The following is a 19,318-nucleotide window of genomic DNA, read 5'->3' as shown; positions in this document are numbered from 1 at the left end:
CATGACATAAAGTCATATTTGACTCCAAAACACTAACCAAGCTTCTTCTTGCTTCTCAAAGCATTGATGGTGTAGCCGACGTTCGTATGAGAATTTGGCTTTGTATCTTCTATCAAGGAAACACTATTTGGGCTTTCAAGATCCGGCTGTGGTTTGAGTTCTTATACTCAATCATACAAATGACATCTGGTCATATTTGACTGAAAAACACAAACCAAACTTCTTCTTGCTTCTCAAAGCTTTAATGGTGTAACCGAAGTCCGTATGAGTCTTGGGCTTTGTATCTTCTAACAAGGAAACACTACTTGGGTTTTCAAAATCCGGTTGCGGTTCTAGCTCTTCTACTTGATAAGTGTGCATTTTACATGTTTTGAGCATCCATTTGTTATCACTATTGCATCATATTACCATTTTTTTATATTATTTCTCATCATTTGTCATCACTTTGCATGTTTAGGATAGTTTTGCATGCATGTTGCATATTTGTGTTGCTTTCAGGATATTTGGAGCTATTGGCGAGTTAATTGGAAGAAGCGGACCTGATCATATCAAACCACTCGACCTACCTAGTCGAGTACATGGCTTAACGACTTCAACACACCACCTGACAATCACTCGATCACACCACTCGACCCCCTGGTCGAGCATCCCCATCACAATCACTCGATCACTCACTCGATTACACGACCGAGTCCCACCATCATCACACACTCTACGATCACTTTAACACCAAGCCGAGTACCACCATCTCAATCACTCGACTTCTTACTCGACTTCCAGCTTTAGAGTCTTCTCCATTCCGTACTCAACCAACACTCAAGCACAAGGAAGAGAAGAAGACTCCAGCTTATCACTCGACAAATTACTCGACAACCTGGGTCGAGTACCGTTCTTAATCCGTCCCAATATTGTGTCGTTTTGAGTATTAGGGTTTCATAATATTTCGCTATCAGTACCATGTATTTTACATTTTCGTTTACCTAAGTTTTATTTTCCGCAGACACTGTGTTCTTGACGTTTTTGTAATCCGGATTTCTCTTAATCTATTCAGTATTCAGTATTTGCTTTTGATTTGGTTTACCAAGTTGTTCATCCTATTATCATCCTGCTATTACTTTGTTGCTATCATGTTGATAAGTGTGTATTTTGCAAGTTTGAGCATACCATTTGTCATCACTTTAGCACCTTATCATCAGTGTTTTATACCATTCTCATCATTTGTCATCACTTTGCATGTTTAGGATAGGTTTGCATGCATGTTGCATATTTGTGTTGATTTCAGGTGATTTAGAGCTGTTGACGAGCTAACTGGAAGAAGCGGACCTGATCATGTCAAACCACTCGACCCCGAGGTCGAGTAGAAGCTTCAAGACCTCAACAGACCACTCGACCCCCTGGTCGAGTAGGGGAGTTCACAATTTCATCTCATCACTCGACCCTCTGGCCGAGTACCACCACGAGAGATACTCGATCACCTCACTCGACCACCTGGTCGAGTGTATTCACCTCCACCACCTGACCAGTCACTCGATCACATCATTCAACCCCCAGGTTGAGTGTCTTCACCACCACCACTCGACTACATACTCTATGGCAAGCTTTAGAGTCTTCTTCATTCCGCACTCAACTAGACACTCGAGCACAAGGAAGAAAAGAAGACTCTAGCATATCACTCGACCTCTCACTCGACCATCTGGGTTGAGTATAGTTCTTAATATGTCCCAATACTGCATCGTTTTGAGTATTAGGGTTTTCGAATATTTTGCTATAAGTAGCATGTACTTTACATTTTCGAGAAGAGGTTTTTATCTAGTTTTATTTCGCAGACATTGTGTTCTAGACCTTTTGTAATCTGGATTTCTCTTTATCTATTCAGTATTCAGTATTTGTTCTTGATTTTGTTTATTGTTGTTCATCCTGTTATTGTTTTGCTATTACACTGTTGTTATCATGTTTTCATCCTGTTCAACGTTTATGTTCTCTTCAATGATGTCTGAGTAGTGAATAGGTTTCTGAGGATGGGTTAGAGTAGTGTAGAATTCTCAGTATGCTAGGTGGTTGAGTATTGATTGATAGATCCCTTCTGGATTAGTTGTTCTTAATCCCTATTGCTTTTTGATCAACTGGAATTTGAGCCCAGACATTTCCGCGCCCAAAAGGTGTTCGATGAAATGTCTGAACCACTAATTCCAGAGATTCGTGGCTCAGTACCAAGGTATTGGTTGCAGGGAGTGTTTTGGCTTTAACTTGTTGATTCGTAATGCCTATAAGGTTAGCTCTCGTCAATGGTGATTGAGTCTGGGACTAGGTTAAGTTGAGGGTCTCTATTGCGGTGGCACTTAGATTTGGTTAATGAACTTGTTGTCTAGGGATAATTTATTGAGCATGTCAATCACCTGTAAATTGAGGAAACGAAACTACTCAATTACCCCATCCTCGGGAATTCTTTATCTGATTGATTTTATTGTTTACTCTACTGTTGTTTACTGCATCTTTTCATCTGTTGCTTAGTTTCTGCAATTCTTTACTGTTACTCGACCTGTTACTTGACCCCCCAGTTGTCCGGCAACAGACTGTGCAATCGAGTATCCCTGTTACATTTTCTGTCTGTTACTCGAACTGTCACTCGACCACACCCAGTGCTCTGCAACGAGCTGTGTTGGTCAAGTGTTTTATTGTTTCTGCTTGATTTTCTGTTTTCTGCATGTTCACTTAGGACTGCTAGAACACACCAAAACCTGTTATTACTTGGCTTGACTTAGTGACTTAGTGACTTAGTGGCTTGCTAGAACACTGCTAGAACACCAATCATACACATGCCATCAAGTCATCCTTATTGTTAGCATCAAACTCATTTGGATTGACAACCTAAAATATTACAACGACATGATTGGTGTTTTAAGATAATTGACTAAAAAACCTATTATCAATTTGTCCCTGTTGCCAATTGGGTGTTTGTTTGTTACATTTGAGATTTCAGACTTGCTTAGATCAAGTTCTTTTTCAATTTTCAATTTGGTTGCTAACTGTGTGTTTTTCTTGTTGTCTTCTTGTTCTAGGTACACCTCTGCTGTATGATTGGTGTTCTAGCAGTGTTCTAGCAAGCCACTAAAATACTACAACGACATGATTCGTGTTTTAAGATAACTGACTAAAAAATCTATTATCAATTTGACGCCGTTGCCAATTGGGTGTTTTTTTGTTACATTTGAGATTTCAGACTTGCTTAGATCAAGTTCTTTTTCAATTTTCAATTCGGTTGCTAACTGTGTATTTTTCTTGTTGTCTTCTTGTTCTAGGTACACCTCTGCTGTATGCAAACTCGATCAACAGGCAATCCGAACCTCCTTTTCAACGACAACATCGACCGCATAGCTCGCGAACTCAGAGAAAAGAGAAACACAGTCAACCTAATACCACAACAACCACTCGAAATGGCTGACGAACAGAATCATCAAAAAGGCCCTGCCAACATTGGTGCTGGAAACGCACCACGTGATCACCGTTAGCGGAAAGGAATTGCACCTCCTGCTATCTAGAACAACAACTTCGAGATTAAGAGCGGTCTCATCTCGATGATTCAGGGGAACAAATTCCATGGTCTGCCAATTGAGGATCCACTCGACCACCTTAATGAATTCGATAGGCTCTGCAACCTAACAAAAATCAATGGTGTCAGTGAAGACGGATTCAAGCTCCGTTTGTTTCCATTCTCCTTGGGCGACAAAGCTCACATTTGGGAGTAGAATCTGTCCCATGACTCAATCACCACCTGGGATGATTGCAAGAAGGCTTTTCTATCAAAGTTCGTCTCCAACGCCAGAACTGCAAGACTCAGAAATGAGATCTCTGGCTTTTTACAGAAGGCTGGTGAAAGCTTCTGTGAAGAATGGGAGCGTTTTAAGGGTTATACAACCCAATGCCCTCATCATGGCTTCACTAAAGCCTCTCTGCTCAGCACTCTTTATAGAGGCGTTTTGCCACGCATGAGAATCCTTCTGGAAACCGCCAGCAATGGGAACTTCCAGAACAAAGATGTTGAAGAAGGCTGGGAAATTGTTGAGAACCTTGCTCAATCAGATGGTAATTACAACGAGGACTGTGATAGGACCGTCAGAGGCACAACTGAATCTGATGACAAACAAAGGAAGGAGATCAAAGCACTGAATGACAAGCTGGACATGATTCTTCTTAGCCAGCAGAAGCATGTGCACTTCCTTGTTGATGACGAGAAGTATCAAGTCCAAGGTGGGGAGGGTAACCAGTTGGAAGAAGTCAGCTACATCAACAACAACCAGAGCGGCTACAAAGGGTATAACAACTTCAAAACCAACAACCCCAACCTCTCCTACCGCAGCACCAACGTTGTTAATCCTCAAGATCAAGTGTATCCTCCACAGCAACAACAAGATCAGAACAAACCTTTTGTTCCTTACAATCAAGGTTTTGTTCCTAAGCAGCAATTTCAGGGGAACTACCAGCCGCAACCACCACCTGGGTTTGCACCTCAGCAAAACCAAGATCCTGCTGCTCCTGATGCTGAAATGAAACAGATGGTACAACAGCTGCTACAGGGACAAGCATCTAGCTCCATGGAAATTGCTAAGAAATTATTTGAATTGCACCATAAGCTGGACTACAACTACAATGACCTGAATGCCAAAGTGGAGGCATTGAATACCAAAGTCAGATATTTAGAAGGACAATCAGCATCTACCTCTGCACCTAAAGTCACAGGACTTCCAAGGAAGTCAATACAGAATTCAAAGGAGTATGCAACTGCTCACGCCATCACTAACTGCCATGATCGAGAGCTGCCAACTCGACATGTCCCTGACTTAATCACTAGGGACAGTGATGTTCAAGAAAGGAAGGCTTCCACTCAGATTGAAGTCTCTGTTCTTGAATTCAACCATTCTTCTTGTTCTCGCCATCTCATTCAATCCACCTCAGAAGAGAAGTCCGCCATAATCGAGAGAATGGTAAAACGATTCAAACATACTTCATTACCCTCACGTGCTTTTCCGTGGACATTCAAGAAAGCGTGGATGGAGAGATACAAGTCTGTTGCAGCGAAGCAGGTAGACAAGATTGAAGAAGTGATGCCACTGATGGAAATTCTCAACCTGATTCCCGATCCTCACAAAGATGTGAGAAATTTGATACTGGAAAAGATCAAGATGTATCACAATTCAGATGATGAAAGTGATGCCACTCCATCTCGAGCTGTTGATAAGAGGATTGTTCAAGAAAAGTTAGAAGATCCTGGATCTTTCACTCTACCATGTTCCATTGGGTAATTAGCTTTCAGCGATTGTCTGTGCGATCTCGGAGCCTCTGTCAGCTTAATGCCACTCTCTGTGGCAAGAAGGTTAGAGTTTATTCAGTATAAACCTTGTGACCTGACTTTGATCCTTGCGGATAGGTCTTTAAGAAAACCCTACGACATGCTGAAAGATCTACCAGTCATGATTAATGGAGTAGAAGTGCCTACAGACTTCGTGGTGCTGGATATGGAAGTAGAGCATAAGGGTCCTTAATCCTGGGAAGATCCTTCTTAGCTTCAGTGGGAGCAGTGATAGATGTCAGGGAAGGGAAAATAAGTCTCAACCTTGGAAAGCACATCAAGTTGCAGTTTGACATCAACAAAACTCCACAAGGGTCAACAGAAGATGGAAAAACCTTTGGAAATGATAGAGCGATCTCAGGAGAAGGATATGAGACTAAAAGAGTAAAGGAACTTAAAAAGAGGTCTGAGAAGCAAGATGAAACTATAGAGAAGCAAGCCCACACTGTTGAGGAACTTAGAAGTAAGCAGAATCAGTTGCAGAAGGAAGCTCAACCTAAAGGCGGGATTGACACTATCCCTATAAAGAAGTTCACTTCAAGATGGTCTGAAGAGATAGATAACCCTCCAAAAGAGAAAGAAGCATATTTTGAAGAGAGGGGAATTGAGTATTCTGCTGTAGACCTCTCCAGGGAGGACGCTGAGTATGATGATGATATTAGAGAGGACTATGCAGACCCTCTCTATCATTCATTTTCTTCTTGATAAGTGTGAGGAGTCAAGCTAGAGACTTTAAACAAACTCACTTGGGAGGAAGTCCCATGATTATCCTTGTAAATAATTTTTACTTTCTTGTTATTTTTGATTTATTTTAGTTGTGTTTGTGGTTCTCAGGAACAGAGGAATAACGTAAAGCTAGAGTAAAAATTCAAAACTTTTACTCTACAGACGGCCTAGGGACCGAGTACATTGGTTGAGTGTTTAAAATCTAAAACTTTTAAATCATCATTTCACTCGACCAACAGAAGCTACAAGTTCTTACAGGAAGTTTATTAAGTTTACAGAAGATTGTTGGATTTCCTGAGACTTTCCTAGTGAAGAAAGAATAATAATTTAGAATAAGGAGACAGACGAGGGACCCACTGCTGCACCCTATGTCTCCCACGCTCCTAACCAACAGACAAGAAATCCAACTCTTTCTTCTCACAACCACTCGACCCCCTCACCTTATCCTATCTCCACTCAACCTCGACGCCATCCCCATCCCACACCTATCACTTACTCGACCTCGTTATCTCCTCCACACCTATTAACTCGACCCCATCCCTCCTCATTCATTACAACCAACAACCCAACTCTCATACTCTCATCCACTCGACCTCCTCACCATCCTCTTCATATACTCGACCTCAACATCTTTCTCCACACACCAAACTTTTCGCAACTCTCTCATCTCCCATCGTCGCTCATTGCAATTCAAGTCTTCAAGTGTTCGTTTTAATCACTCGACCTCCAAGCTCACAACCACTCGATTGCGGCAACTCACCTCTTCACCAAAGCCACCACCATCTTCTCTTCTTCCGTGAGCTCCACTTCACTCGATCCCTCATAATAAACTTCTTCATCGCCTCTTCACTCGATCGCGTCTTCTCTTCTCACATTCGCAACCGAGGAATCATTCAGCTCACCTCGCCTCTCAACCACCACAATCACTCGAATCACCGCTCCTCCATTTTCACTTAACCTCTTTCAAACCGCATCACCATATCTCCTCCTCTTCAAGCTCACCACTCGACCTACGCATCACTCTTACCACGAAACGAACTTCACTCGGTCGTACGAAATCACTTGATCAACCGAAAGAAAAGAAAAAAAAAAAAAAATTAAACGAAGGTTTACTCGATTACATCACTCGACCGGTTTACTGTGTTGGTTTGTGTTTTTGGTTTTGTTGAGACTAACTTATTAACGTTTATCTTTGAGTTTCAATTGTTTACAGGTTTGATCATGAGTAACTACAGTCGAGAATCCTCTATGGATCCTGATTATAATGTGGATGAAGCTGAGTCCTGGTCCTCTAGACCGGAGAGAGAGGAACATGTTTACGAGAGCTTCAGGGATGAATTTCAACGCTCCTCTGCTCGACGTAATCAGAGAAGAGCAGAAATCACCAGAGGGAAGAGAGCGATGCCCAGTAGATATGAGCTGATTGATGAGGACATCAAAACTGAGTATGAGCCAAAGTCATGGTGCAAGAAGACGAAGCTACTGAACAAACCCGAATAGGTTACAGTGGAGGAGTATATCAGATTCTTTGAGATGAATGATTTATGGGGAACGAGGTATCCCTACTATGAGACTTTAGCCCAGCTGGGGTTACTGGAGGACGTGCAGCATCTGTTCGAGAAGTGGCATCTGGAAACACTCATGTCTTACTCTTACGCTTCCTATAAGGAGGAGACAATCGAGTTTCTTTCCACACTGCAAGTGGAGATGTATGAGGGACTCACATACATTGAGTTTAGGGTTTAGGGTTTAGGGTTTAGGGTTTAGGGTTTAGGGTTTAGGGTTTAGGGTTTAGGGTTTAGGGTTTAGGGTTTAAGGTTTAGGGTTTAGGGTTTAGGGTTTAGGGTTTAGGGTTTAGGGTTTAGGGTTTAGGGTTTAGGGTTTAGGGTTTAGGGTTTAGGGTTTAGGGTTTAGGGTTTAGGGTTTAGGGTTTAGGGTTTAGGGTTTAGGGTTTAGGGTTTAGGGTTTAGGGTTTAGGGTTTAGGGTTTAGGGTTTAGGGTTTAGGGTTTAGGGTTTAGGGTTTAGGGTTAGGGTTCTTGACGTTCTCAATGGATGAACAGTGGTATCAGCTTTCGATCAAGAAGTTGGAAGAACTGTTTTGTTTCCCTAGTGGAAAGGGAACCAAAACCAGGTTTGACAGGGAAGAGCTTAAGGATTTGTGGGCTACTATTGGGAATAATTTACCGCTAAACTTGGCGCGGTCCAAAAGCAACCAAATCCGGAGTCCTGTGATCCGCTACTTTCACCGCTCGGTTGCCAACGTTTTTTACTCTAGGGAGTCTACATGCACCGTGTCTAACACGGACATGGAGATGATAGATTCCGCGCTTACAGGGATTCTCTGCTGTACAAAGGGAAAGAATGTCTTGAGAGGCGATCTCAACAACGCACCACTAGTCATGCCTCTGTTGATCCACCTGTGTGGATATAGGAAGTGGGCGTTGACGAACGACAAGAATAAGGTGACAGGAGCACTATGCATGGATGGCGTTGTGACGCCAATTCTGGAAGCTTGTGGAGTACCGCTTAAGGAACCAGGGTTAGCACCGAGAATGATGGACTTGGATCACTTGCGCCGATGTGAGTTCTTGGAGTTTGACATGGCTAGCGACTTTCACCGCTACAGGTTCGAGCATTCATCGATTAGAATCGCCAACATTCTTCTCCCCTACATTGATGCTACTAGGATTCTTGAGGGCAGGAACATTGACTTCAAGCCTGCGCTTGAAGATCTTTATTTCGAGGGCAGTCTGCCAACTGAGGAGATTAGTCACACCGAAGGAGCTATAACAGAAGATGTTGATGAGACAGATGACATAGATTAGGCGGAGTTTGACACGAGCATGTATCATTTCAGTGAGCATATACTTCCAGCGAGGGAAAGCAAGAGTTTGAGCGAAGCTCACAGGAATAACATCAAGCTGCAGAAGTGGTGCAAGAAACAGGATAAGTTTCTCGCCAAGTGCCTCAGGGCTATCAAGTTTCTGAAGGATAAGATCAGCTGCTCCACTTCCACTACAGCTATTCCACAGGGACAGCTCCCTCAGGACATGCCTTCGAGGAGATATGACGCGCCCGAGCCAATTCGGCGCAAACCTGAGCCTAGAGAGCAGGAGATTCTGCATGTCCCTGCGAGGCATTCATCATTCGAGCCTCATGAATCTGGGAGGAAGAGGAGGACCACACTCACTCAATCTAACAACAAGGGTAGACGACTTCTGCATTCTCGTAGTTTACATGAAGAAGAGAGGTCGAGTATCCTCAGAGCGGTGATGGCCGCCACAGAGCTGAGGAGGTCGAGTACCCACCTACTGGAGCTGATACGGAACAGGGCGGTTCGTCTATGGCCAGGGAGCAATCACAAGCAGCCATTGACGACCGACTTCGTTCATTCTTCGACTGAGGTAAGCGCCTCACTTCACCATTGTATTATATCATCTCTTGTGATTTGTTCTTTATTTTGTTTCTGTGAATGGATTTGTCCTGGGTACTCTCTTCCAAGTTTATCCACACAGTGGACTGTGTGATTTAAGTTTTGGGGAGGGCTCAGGAAGTGTGTATTGCATTGTGTATATTTTTTAGTCCGCATACATCTAAGGCATAGAAAAACCAAAAAAATTTTGAAAAATTTCAGAAATGATTTCACAAAAAAAAGAATGTTTATGTAGTTGCATTACATTTAGGATCGAGTCTAGAGTGTTTCATTTAGGATTTTTGCATATGCATAGGGGATAATGATGAGATAGCCTTGTAAGCATTTTGGTTCACCGGATAAACTTAGTGCCCTCTTTGCTAGTTGTCTGTTGCGTAGTCAATGAATTAGAAATAAAACTGAACCATGCCTAGATTGCTCTAGTCGACCACACTGTCATGATCTGATACCATTCCCTATCAATATGAACCTGAATCTGATCTTTAATTGTCATGTTTGCATCAAATTTGAACTCATGGATACCCTAAAATACTTGGATTTTCTGATGAGAAAAGGTAAAAGACTCTAGGTAAGGTAAGCTAAAGAAGCAGAAAAAATCTAGTAAAGGTTTTGGGATTTGTAAAGAAAAGAAAGAGTTCTTGTTAGCTATTGAAGATGGGCAAAAGCCCTCGGTTTTAAAATGCTAAAAACAGGAACCTTAGTTGTTAAAGAGATCCAAATCCGCTAGATGTATCAAAGTGTTGAGAAATCTTCTCCTAGAGTTAAGAGAAAAGAAAAGAATGATTAGAAAAAGGGCATAAAGGATTCATGAATGCAAAGGGTAGAGTTAGGTTTTTATATTGGGATTGGAGATGGGATTACCATTAGAGCTTCATTTGATATACTCTGGGTAGATGGGATCTTATCTCTATATGCATAGCTTGGGACTTACCTTTAGCAATCTACTAAAGCTTAATCATTTTTTGAGAGATCCCCTGTTACTGAAGCCTATTCTGTAAGGGACAATCTTTGTCTCTTGACCTTTTACCTTAGCCAAATGAGTTCATTGATGATGCATTGCTTGATTCACGTTCCAGAACTAATGAATGTTAAAGGGATTGGTAGATTTGAAAGCATGTGTAGGTCGAGCATATGAGTCAGATTGATTAATAACAAGGCATGGCTAACGTTTTTGAGTAGAATTCGATCATATTGCAGCTTAGAACTATCAATTTGGACATTGATTTCATATGGTTTATCAGGTGCTTTGGCTATAAGTCCCCGCTTTCAAACCTCACCACCAGCTTGTTCTTAATTGTTTGCTTGAGGGGAAGCAAAGACTAAGTTTAGGGGAGTTATATGTCTATAATTTGCATGTTTTCAGTGTCCATTCATCATCGTTTTGAGTCCAGTTTTGTATCATTCATCACTGTTTTATATCATTTCTCATCATTCTTGCATACTTTGCATGATTAGGATAGCTTTGCATACATATTGCATTTCTGATTTGTTTTCAGGTGATTTGGAGCTGTTTGCGAGCAAATTGGAAGAAACGAGCCAGACCTAGAAGACATACTCGACCACCAGGTCCTGTGCATCCAGCACCATACTCGACCCCAAGTCGAGTAACTTTGGAGCCATTCTTCCCATCTACTCGACCCCCTGGTCGAGTATCCTCAGCTCAGGCCACTCGATGATGCCACTCAACCCCCTGGTCGAGTATCACTTCGCCACACCACCTGACCACACTCGGCCATTCACTCTACCAAGTTACTCGACCCCCTGGTCGAGTATCATCACTCACCACCATCACCATCACTCGACCGGACACTCGATCACGTCTTCACAGTCTACTCAAATCCGCACTCAACCAGACAAGCTGAGCACAAGGAAGAGAAGAGGAGAAAACAAAGTGTTTGGAAGCGGCCTGGACCTCCATCGGATCACGAAGCCCATCTCGGCCCATTATCATTCTATGGGCCGGGGATTAGGTTATTGGCCTGTCTACTATCATTTTATTTCGTTTTGTATAAATAGATGTCTTAGGGTTCTGTCCTGAGACATCTAGTCGACATTGAGTTTTTGCTTCAGTTTTATTTTCTGTTTTACTCTGCTGCGCCGCTTTTGCTTCTGCAACCAGTAATTCGAGATTTTTCCAAGTTATTCAGATTCCGCATTTGATTTCATCTGTCATCTTGTTTCTCTACTCTTTATCTCTTTACTTATGCAATATTATCATTTATCTGCGTTTATGTCTTTGAGCATGTTGTCTGAGTAGTGACTTAGAATTCTTAGGGATGGGATAGAGTAGTTGTGGAATTCGTAGTCTGTATAATGGTTAAGTTTTAGAATTGATTGAATCCCTTCAGGACTAGTTGCGTTTACTGCTTATTTCTTTCTGATCAACTGGAATTCGATCTCAAGCATTCCCGCACCTAGAAGGTGTTCGATGGAATGCTTGATCCACTAGTTCCTGAGATATGCGTCTCTATCCCAAGGGATTGGCCGTTTAGAGCGTTTATTGACTTTATCAGTCTGTTCTTATTGCCTGCATAGTTAAATTCCGTTAATGGGAATTAGTCTGGGCTAGCTTTGCTTGAGGATTTCTATCACGGGAGTGAATTGATTTGTTGTTAAACCTGTTGCTTGAGGATTTCTATCACTAGCTTCATCAGTTGGTACTCGTTGTATGCAAACACGGTCACGAGGAAATCAGAATCTCCTGTTCAACGATAATATCGACCGTATTGCACGCCAACTCAGAACACAGACAGAAACAGACACAATGGCTACAGTTGTAGATGAGCAAGTGCAACCAAACAACATAGGTGCAGGCGATGCACCACGCAACCACAATCAGCGTAATGGATCCGTGCCTCCACCAGTGCAGAACAACAACTTTGAGATCAATAGCGGTCTCATTGCCATGGTTCAGAGCAACAACTTCCACGGCCTCCCTATGGAGGATCCACTCGATCACCTGGACGAGTTTGATAGGCTCTGCAGCCTAACAAAGATCAATGGAGTTAGTGAGGATGACTTCAAGCTCAGATTGTTTCCATTCTCTCTTGGAGACAAAGCCCATCAGTGGGAAAAATCGCTTCCTCAAGGCTCTATCACCTCCAGGAATGACTGCAAGAAAGCCTTCTTGGCTAAGTTGTTCTCAAACTCCTGGACTGCGAGACTAAGGAATGATATCTCTGGTTTCACACAAACAAATATCCCTGGTCCTGGCTGACAGATCTGTTAGAATTCCCCATGGTCTCCTGGAAGACTTACCAGTCATGAAAGGCGTGGTCGAAGTACCTACAGACTTTGTGGTTCTAGAAATGGATGAAGAACCTAAAGACCCTTTGATATTGGGAAGAACATTTTTAGCTACAGTCGGAGCTATCATTGATGTTAAGAAGGGAAAGATCGATCTTAACCTCGGGAGAGATCTCAAGATGACCTTCGATATCACCAACACCATGAAGAAACCTACAATAGAAGGAAATGTTTTCTGGATTGAAGAGATGGATATGTTAGCTGACGAAATGCTAGAAGAGCTAAGAGAAACAGATCATCAACAGAGTGCTCTAACAAAGGATAGCTAAGAAGGAGATTTACATTTGGAGACTCTAGGGTACCAGAAGCTGTTAGATGAACACAAAGCAGTTGAGAATCCAGGAGAATATGAAGATTTGGGTGAAAGAGCAAGGAAGGAATATATACTTGACCACATCACTCGACTAACAGTCCATTCAGTGTACTCGACCGAACTACTCGACCACAACCCCTCCTCTGAAGCCAACTTAGTATCCGATGACTGGTCTGAACTCAAGGCACCCAAAGTAGATTTGAAACCGCTACCAAAAGGGCTAAGGTACGTTTTTCTTGGACTAAACTCTACTTATCCTGTCATAGTGAATGATGAGCTAACTGCTGATCAAGTAAACCTGCTGATAACTGAGCTCAAGAAGTATAGGAAAGCTATAGGATATTCGTTAGATGATATTAAGGGGATTTCACCCACCTTGTGCACCCATAGAATCCATCTTGAAAATGAATCCTACTCTAGCATTGAACCTCAAAGGAGATTAAATCCAAACTTGAAAGAGGTTGTGAAAAAGGAGATACTTAAACTATTAGATGCTGGGGTTATTTACCCTATCTCTGATAGCACTTGGGTATCTCCAGTTCACTGCGTTCCTAAAAAGGGAGGTATGACAGTTGTTAAAAATGCTAAAGATGAACTGATACCCACTAGGACTATAACTCGACATAGGATGTGTATTGACTATAGGAAGTTAAATGCTGCCTCTAGAAAAGACCATTTCCCATTGCCCTTCATTGATCAAATGCTAGAAAGATTAGCAAACCATCCTTACTATTGCTTGTTGGATGGCTATAGCGGATTTTTTCAAATCCCTATTCACCCAAATGACCAAGAGAAAACTACTTTTACTTGTCCTTATGGGACCTTTGCTTACAAGCGTATGCCTTTCGGTCTCTGTAATGCACCTGCTACTTTTCAGCGGTGGTTGACTTCCATTTTCTCGGATTTGATATAGGAGATGGTAGAGGTATTCATGGATGATTTTTCTGTGTATGGCTCTTCCTTCTCCTCGTGTTTGTTGAACCTATGAAGGGTACTCAAAAGATGTGCAGAGACAAACCTGGTGCTGAACTCGGAGAAATGCCATTTCATGGTTAGAGAAGGCATCGTTTTGGGGCACGAAATTTCTGAGGAGGGGATAGAGGTTGATAAGGCTAAGGTTGACGTGATGATGTAGTTATAGCCACCAAAGACTGTCAAGGACATCAGGAGTTTTCTTGGACATGCAGGGTTTTACAAAAGATTCATCAAGGATTTCTCCAAGTTGGCAAGACCGCTCACAAGACTACTGTGCAAGGAAGCCGAGTTTACATTTGATGAAGAATGTTTGACAGCCTTTAAGTTAATCAAGGAAGCTTTGGTCACGGCCCCAATAGTCCAAGCTCCAAACTGGGACTTCCCATTCGAGATCATGTGCGATGCTTCAGATTATGCAGTAGGAGCAGTTTTGGGCCAGAGGATTGATAAAACGTTGCATGTGATATACTACGCGAGAAGAACGATGGATGATGCACAGGTAAGGTATGCCACTACAGAGAAGGAACTGCTAGCTGTGGTATTTGCATTCGAAAAATTTAGAAGCTACCTAGTCGGCTCTAAGGTGACAGTCTACACTGATCATGCTGCTCTGAGGCATATATACGCGAAGAAGGATACCAAACCTAGGCTGTTGAGATGGATCTTATTGCTCCAAGAGTTTGATATGGAGATAATTGATAAGTAGGGAATTTAAAACGGTGTAGCTGATCATCTAACTAGAATGAGAATTGAAGACGAGGTCCCTATTGACGATTCCATGCCAGAAGAACAGCTAATGGCAATTCAGCAACTTAACGAGAGTGCTCAAATTCGGAAATCACTCGATCAAGTATGTGCAATTGAAGAAAAGCTTTTGTGGTATGCTGATCACGTCAACTACTTGGTTAGTGGTGAAGAGCCTCCGAATTTGTCGAGCTATGAGAAGAAGAAGTTCTTCAAGGACATTAACCACTTCTAGTGGGACAAACCTTATCTCTACACACTCTGCAAGGATAAGATCTACAGGAGATGCGTTTCAGAAGACGAAATCGAAGGCATCCTACTGCACTACCATGGGTCCGCCTATGGTTGCCACTTTGCAACGTTCAAGACAGTGTCAAAAATCTTGCAAGCTGGTTTTTGGTGGACGACAATGTTTAAGGATGCTCAGGAATTTATCTCGAAATGTGACTCATGTCAAAGGAAAGGGAACATCAGCAGAAGGAATGAGATGCCTCAGAATCCGATCTTAGAAGTTGAGATCTTTGACGTTTGGGGAATTGATTTTATGGGTCCGTTTCCTTTTTCTTACGGGAACAAGTACATACTGGTCGTAGTAGACTATGTATCAATTGGGTGGAAGCCATAGCCAGCCCCACCAATGATGCTAGAGTTGTGCTAAAGCTGTTCAAGACAATTATCTTCCCTAGATTTGGAGTCCCGAGAGTTGTGATCAGTGACGGAGGGAAACATTTTATCAACAAGGTTTTTGAGAACCTTTTGAAGAAGCATGGAGTAAAGCACAAGGTAGCCACTCCTTATCATCCACAGACGAGCGGGCAGGTGGAAATCTCCAACAGGGAGATAAAAGCAATTTTAGAGAAAACAATGGGAATTACAAGGAAAGATTGGTCTACTAAGCTCGATGACGCACTATGGGCTTACAGAACAGCCTTCAAGACCCCTATTGGAACGACTCCTTTCAACCTCCTCTATGGAAAATCCTGTCATTTGCCTGTTGAACTCGAGTATAAAGCCATGTGGGCAGTTAAACTCCTGAACTTTGGCATTAAAACCGCCAAGGAGAAGCGATTGATCCAACTGAACGATCTCAACGAGATTCGCTTAGAAGCTTATGAGAGTTCCAAAATCTACAAGGAGCGAACCAAGTCTTTCCATGACAAGAAGATAGTCTCAAGAGATTTTAAGGTTGGTGATCAAGTGTTGCTGTTCAACTCTCGCTTGAGGCTTTTTCCAGGCAAGCTCAAGTCTAGATGGTCTGGTCCTTTCTCTGTTACTGCAGTCCGACCTTATGGTGCTATCACTCTAGCTGGAAAGAATGGAGACTTCACAGTCAATGGACAACGGCTCAAGAAATACATGATAGATCAGTTTATTCCAGAAGGAACTTCTGTTCCTTTGGATGAGCCTATAAACGCCTAATGAGTATGAAGAGTCAAGCTAGAGACCTAAAACAAGCTCACTTGGGAGGAAGTCCCATGCCTATCTTTGTACATATCTTTAATTTTTCTTGTTGTTTTTGATGCATCTTGTTAGTGTTTTCAGGCGATAAGTATGAAGAGCTGACGGAAATAGATTCTGGCTTTGAGGGAACAGCAATACACTCGACCAAAGAGCAATCAAGGATACTCGACATTGTTCTGGTTTCTCCACCCCATGAAATCACTCGACCACACCCTACAGGGACTGAATGACGATGTGATCGAGTATAGCGAGTGGTGCAATCAAAACTTCTCCATGTCAGTAAATCACTCGACCACGGTGCTGGCCGCAGCAGAAGAAGAGAGGTCGAGTATCATCAGAGCGGTGCGGGCCGCGACGAAGGAGCAGAGGTCGAGTACCCCTAGGGGGAAGCTGAGACACAACTGGGAGATTCTTCGATGGCCTGGGAGCAATCACAGGCAGCTATTGACGACCAACTCTGCTCCTTCTTCCACTGAGGTATGCACCTCACTCCACCATTGTAATATACCATCTCTTGTTTTTATTTTGTTTCTGTGATGTGTTTTGTCCTGAGTACTCTCTTCCAAATTTGGTCACACAGTGGACTGTGTGATTTAAGTTTGGGGGAGGGCTCAGGCAATGTGTGTTGCATTGTATATAATCTTGAGTCTGCATTCATCTAAGGCATAGGAAAAAACAAAAAAATTGAAAAATTTCAGAAAATGATTTCACAAAAATAGAGTGCTCATGTAGTTGCATTGCATTTAGGAACGAGTCTAGAGTGTTTCGTTTAGGATTGTTGCATATGCATAGGGGATAATGATGAGATAGCCTTGTAAGCATTTTGGTTCACCAGATAAGCTCAGTGCCCTCGTTGTTAGTTGTCTGATGCGTAGTCATTGAAATTGAAGTAAAACTGCACCATGCCTAGATTGCTCTACTCGACCACACTGTTTGGATCTGATACCATTCCCTATCAATTTGAACTTGAATCTGATTTAGAATTATCATGTCTTGGCATCGAATTTGAACTCATGGATACCCTAAAATACTTGGATTTTCTTACTCATTTTAACCACTCTTGTTAGTCCAAGTAGCTGACTCTCCTTATTAGAGCAGTTAACCCGAACCAAAACCTAAACTTTCTTTCGAGCCCTATATCACTTGTGAGTGTTTGTGAGGTCTTATTTCAATTGAGCTTGGTAGAAAGTGTTAGGTTCGTAACGACAGAGATAGTGTCTCATGTAGTTCTAGTTCGCGTTTTCGGACTGGATAGGACTAGGTGGGCGCTTATATCACGGGTTGGGATGTGTTTAAAAGAAAAGGGTGAATTCATTGTTGATAAGGAAAGGGAAAGAATTCTAGGGGAAGTAAGCTAAAAGAAGTTAGAAAAAAAATCTAGTAAAGGTTTTGGGAATGTTAAAGAAAAGAATGAGGTTCTTGTTAGCTAAAGAAGAAGGGTTAAAAGCCTTTGGTTTTAAAGATTAAAAACAGGAACCTTAGTTGTTAAAGAAATCCAAATCCGCTAGATGTGTCAGAGTGTTGAGAAAGCTTCTCTTAGAGTTAAGAGAAAAGAAAAGAATGATTTGAAAAAGAAAAAAAAAAGTTTGAAAGATTCATGAGTGCAAAGGGTAGAGTTAAGTTGGGACTGGAGTTGGGATTACCATTAGAGCTTCATTGTTATACTCTGGGTAGATGCGATCTTATCTCTATATGCATAACTTGGGACTTACCTTAAGCATTCTACTAAAGCTCAATCATTCTTGAGAGATCCCTTGGTACTTAAGCCTATTTTGTGAGGGACCATCTTTGTCTCCTGACCTTCACCTTAGCCAAATGAGTTCATTGATGATGCATTGCTTGATTCACGTTCCAGAACTAATGAATGTTAAAGGGATTGGTAGATTTGAAAACATGTGTAGGTCGAGTATAAGAGACGGATTGATTGATAACAAGGCATGGCTAACGTTTTTGAGTAAAATTCAATCATATCGCATCTTAGAACTACCAACTTGGACATTGATTTTATTCGCTCTATCATATGCTTTGGTTCTGAGTCCCCGCCTTCAAACCTCTCCTTCAACTATGTCTTCTTATTAGCTTGAGGGCAAGCAAAGACTAAGTTTGGGGGAGTTGATATGTCTATAATTTGCATGTTTTCAGTGTCCATTCATCATCGTTTTGAGTCCAGTTTTGTATCATTCATCACTGTTTTATATCATTTCTCATCATTCTTGCATACTTTGCATGATTAGGATAGCTTTGCATACATATTGCATTTCTGAGTTGTTTTCAGATGATTTGGAGCTGTTTGCGAGCAAATTTGAAGAAACGAGCCAGAACCAGAAGACATACTCGACCACCAGGTCGTGTGCATCCAGCACTATACTCTACCCCCAAGTCGAGTAACTTTGGAGCTATTCTTCCCACCTACTCAACCCCCTGGTCGAGTATCCTCAGCTCAGGCCACTCGATGACGCCACTCGACCCCCTGGTCGAATATCACTTCGCCACACAACCTGACCACACTCAGCCATTCACTCTACCAAGTTACTCGACCCCCTGGTCGAGTATCATCACTCACCACCATCACCATCACTCGACCGGACACTCGATCACGTCTTTATAGTCTAATCAAATCCGCACTCAACCAGACAAGCTGAGCACAAGGAAGAGAAGAGGAGAAGACAAAGTGTTTAGAAGCGGCCTAGACCTCCATCGGATCACGAAGCCCATCTCGGCCCATTATCATTCTATGGGCCGGGCGATTAGGTTATTGGCCCGTCTACTATCATTTTATTTCGTTTTGTATAAATAGATGTCTTAGGGTTCTGTCCTGAGACATCTAGTCGACATTGAGTTTTTGCTTCAGTTTTATTTTCTGTTTTACTCTGCTGTGCCGCTTTTGCTTCTGCAACCAGTAATTCGAGATTTTTCCAAGTTATTCAGATTCCGCATTTGATTTCATCTGTCATCTTGTTTCTCTACTCTTTATCTCTTTACTTATGCAATATTATCATTTATCTGCGTTTA

At 42.2% G+C, this 19,318-nt stretch overlaps 5 pseudogenes across 5 annotated transcripts; all 5 read left to right on the top strand.

Moving 5' to 3' along the window:
* Positions 1-470: 470 nt before the first annotated feature.
* Positions 471-1,029, top strand: AT3G33075 (annotated as a pseudogene; the record flags this gene model as incomplete). Its single annotated transcript has 1 exon — positions 471-1,029.
* Positions 1,030-1,254: 225 nt separating this feature from the next.
* On the top strand, positions 1,255-1,858 carry AT3G33074 (annotated as a pseudogene; the record flags this gene model as incomplete). Its single annotated transcript has 1 exon — positions 1,255-1,858.
* A 1,455-nt stretch (positions 1,859-3,313) lies between these two features.
* Positions 3,314-6,049, top strand: AT3G33071 (annotated as a pseudogene; the record flags this gene model as incomplete). The annotated part of the gene is made up of 1 exon: positions 3,314-6,049.
* Positions 6,050-7,059: 1,010 nt separating this feature from the next.
* AT3G33072 lies at positions 7,060-9,596 on the top strand (annotated as a pseudogene; the record flags this gene model as incomplete). The annotated part of the gene is made up of 1 exon: positions 7,060-9,596.
* Positions 9,597-12,175: 2,579 nt separating this feature from the next.
* On the top strand, positions 12,176-16,975 carry AT3G33066 (annotated as a pseudogene; the record flags this gene model as incomplete). The annotated part of the gene is made up of 1 exon: positions 12,176-16,975.
* Between the last annotated feature and the right edge of the window lie 2,343 nt (positions 16,976-19,318).

The sequence above is a fragment of the Arabidopsis thaliana genome, chromosome 3 (genome assembly GCF_000001735.4).
Source record: "Arabidopsis thaliana chromosome 3, partial sequence".
Taxonomy (NCBI): Eukaryota; Viridiplantae; Streptophyta; class Magnoliopsida; order Brassicales; family Brassicaceae; genus Arabidopsis; species Arabidopsis thaliana.
This window is presented reverse-complemented; position numbering and strand designations above follow the sequence as displayed.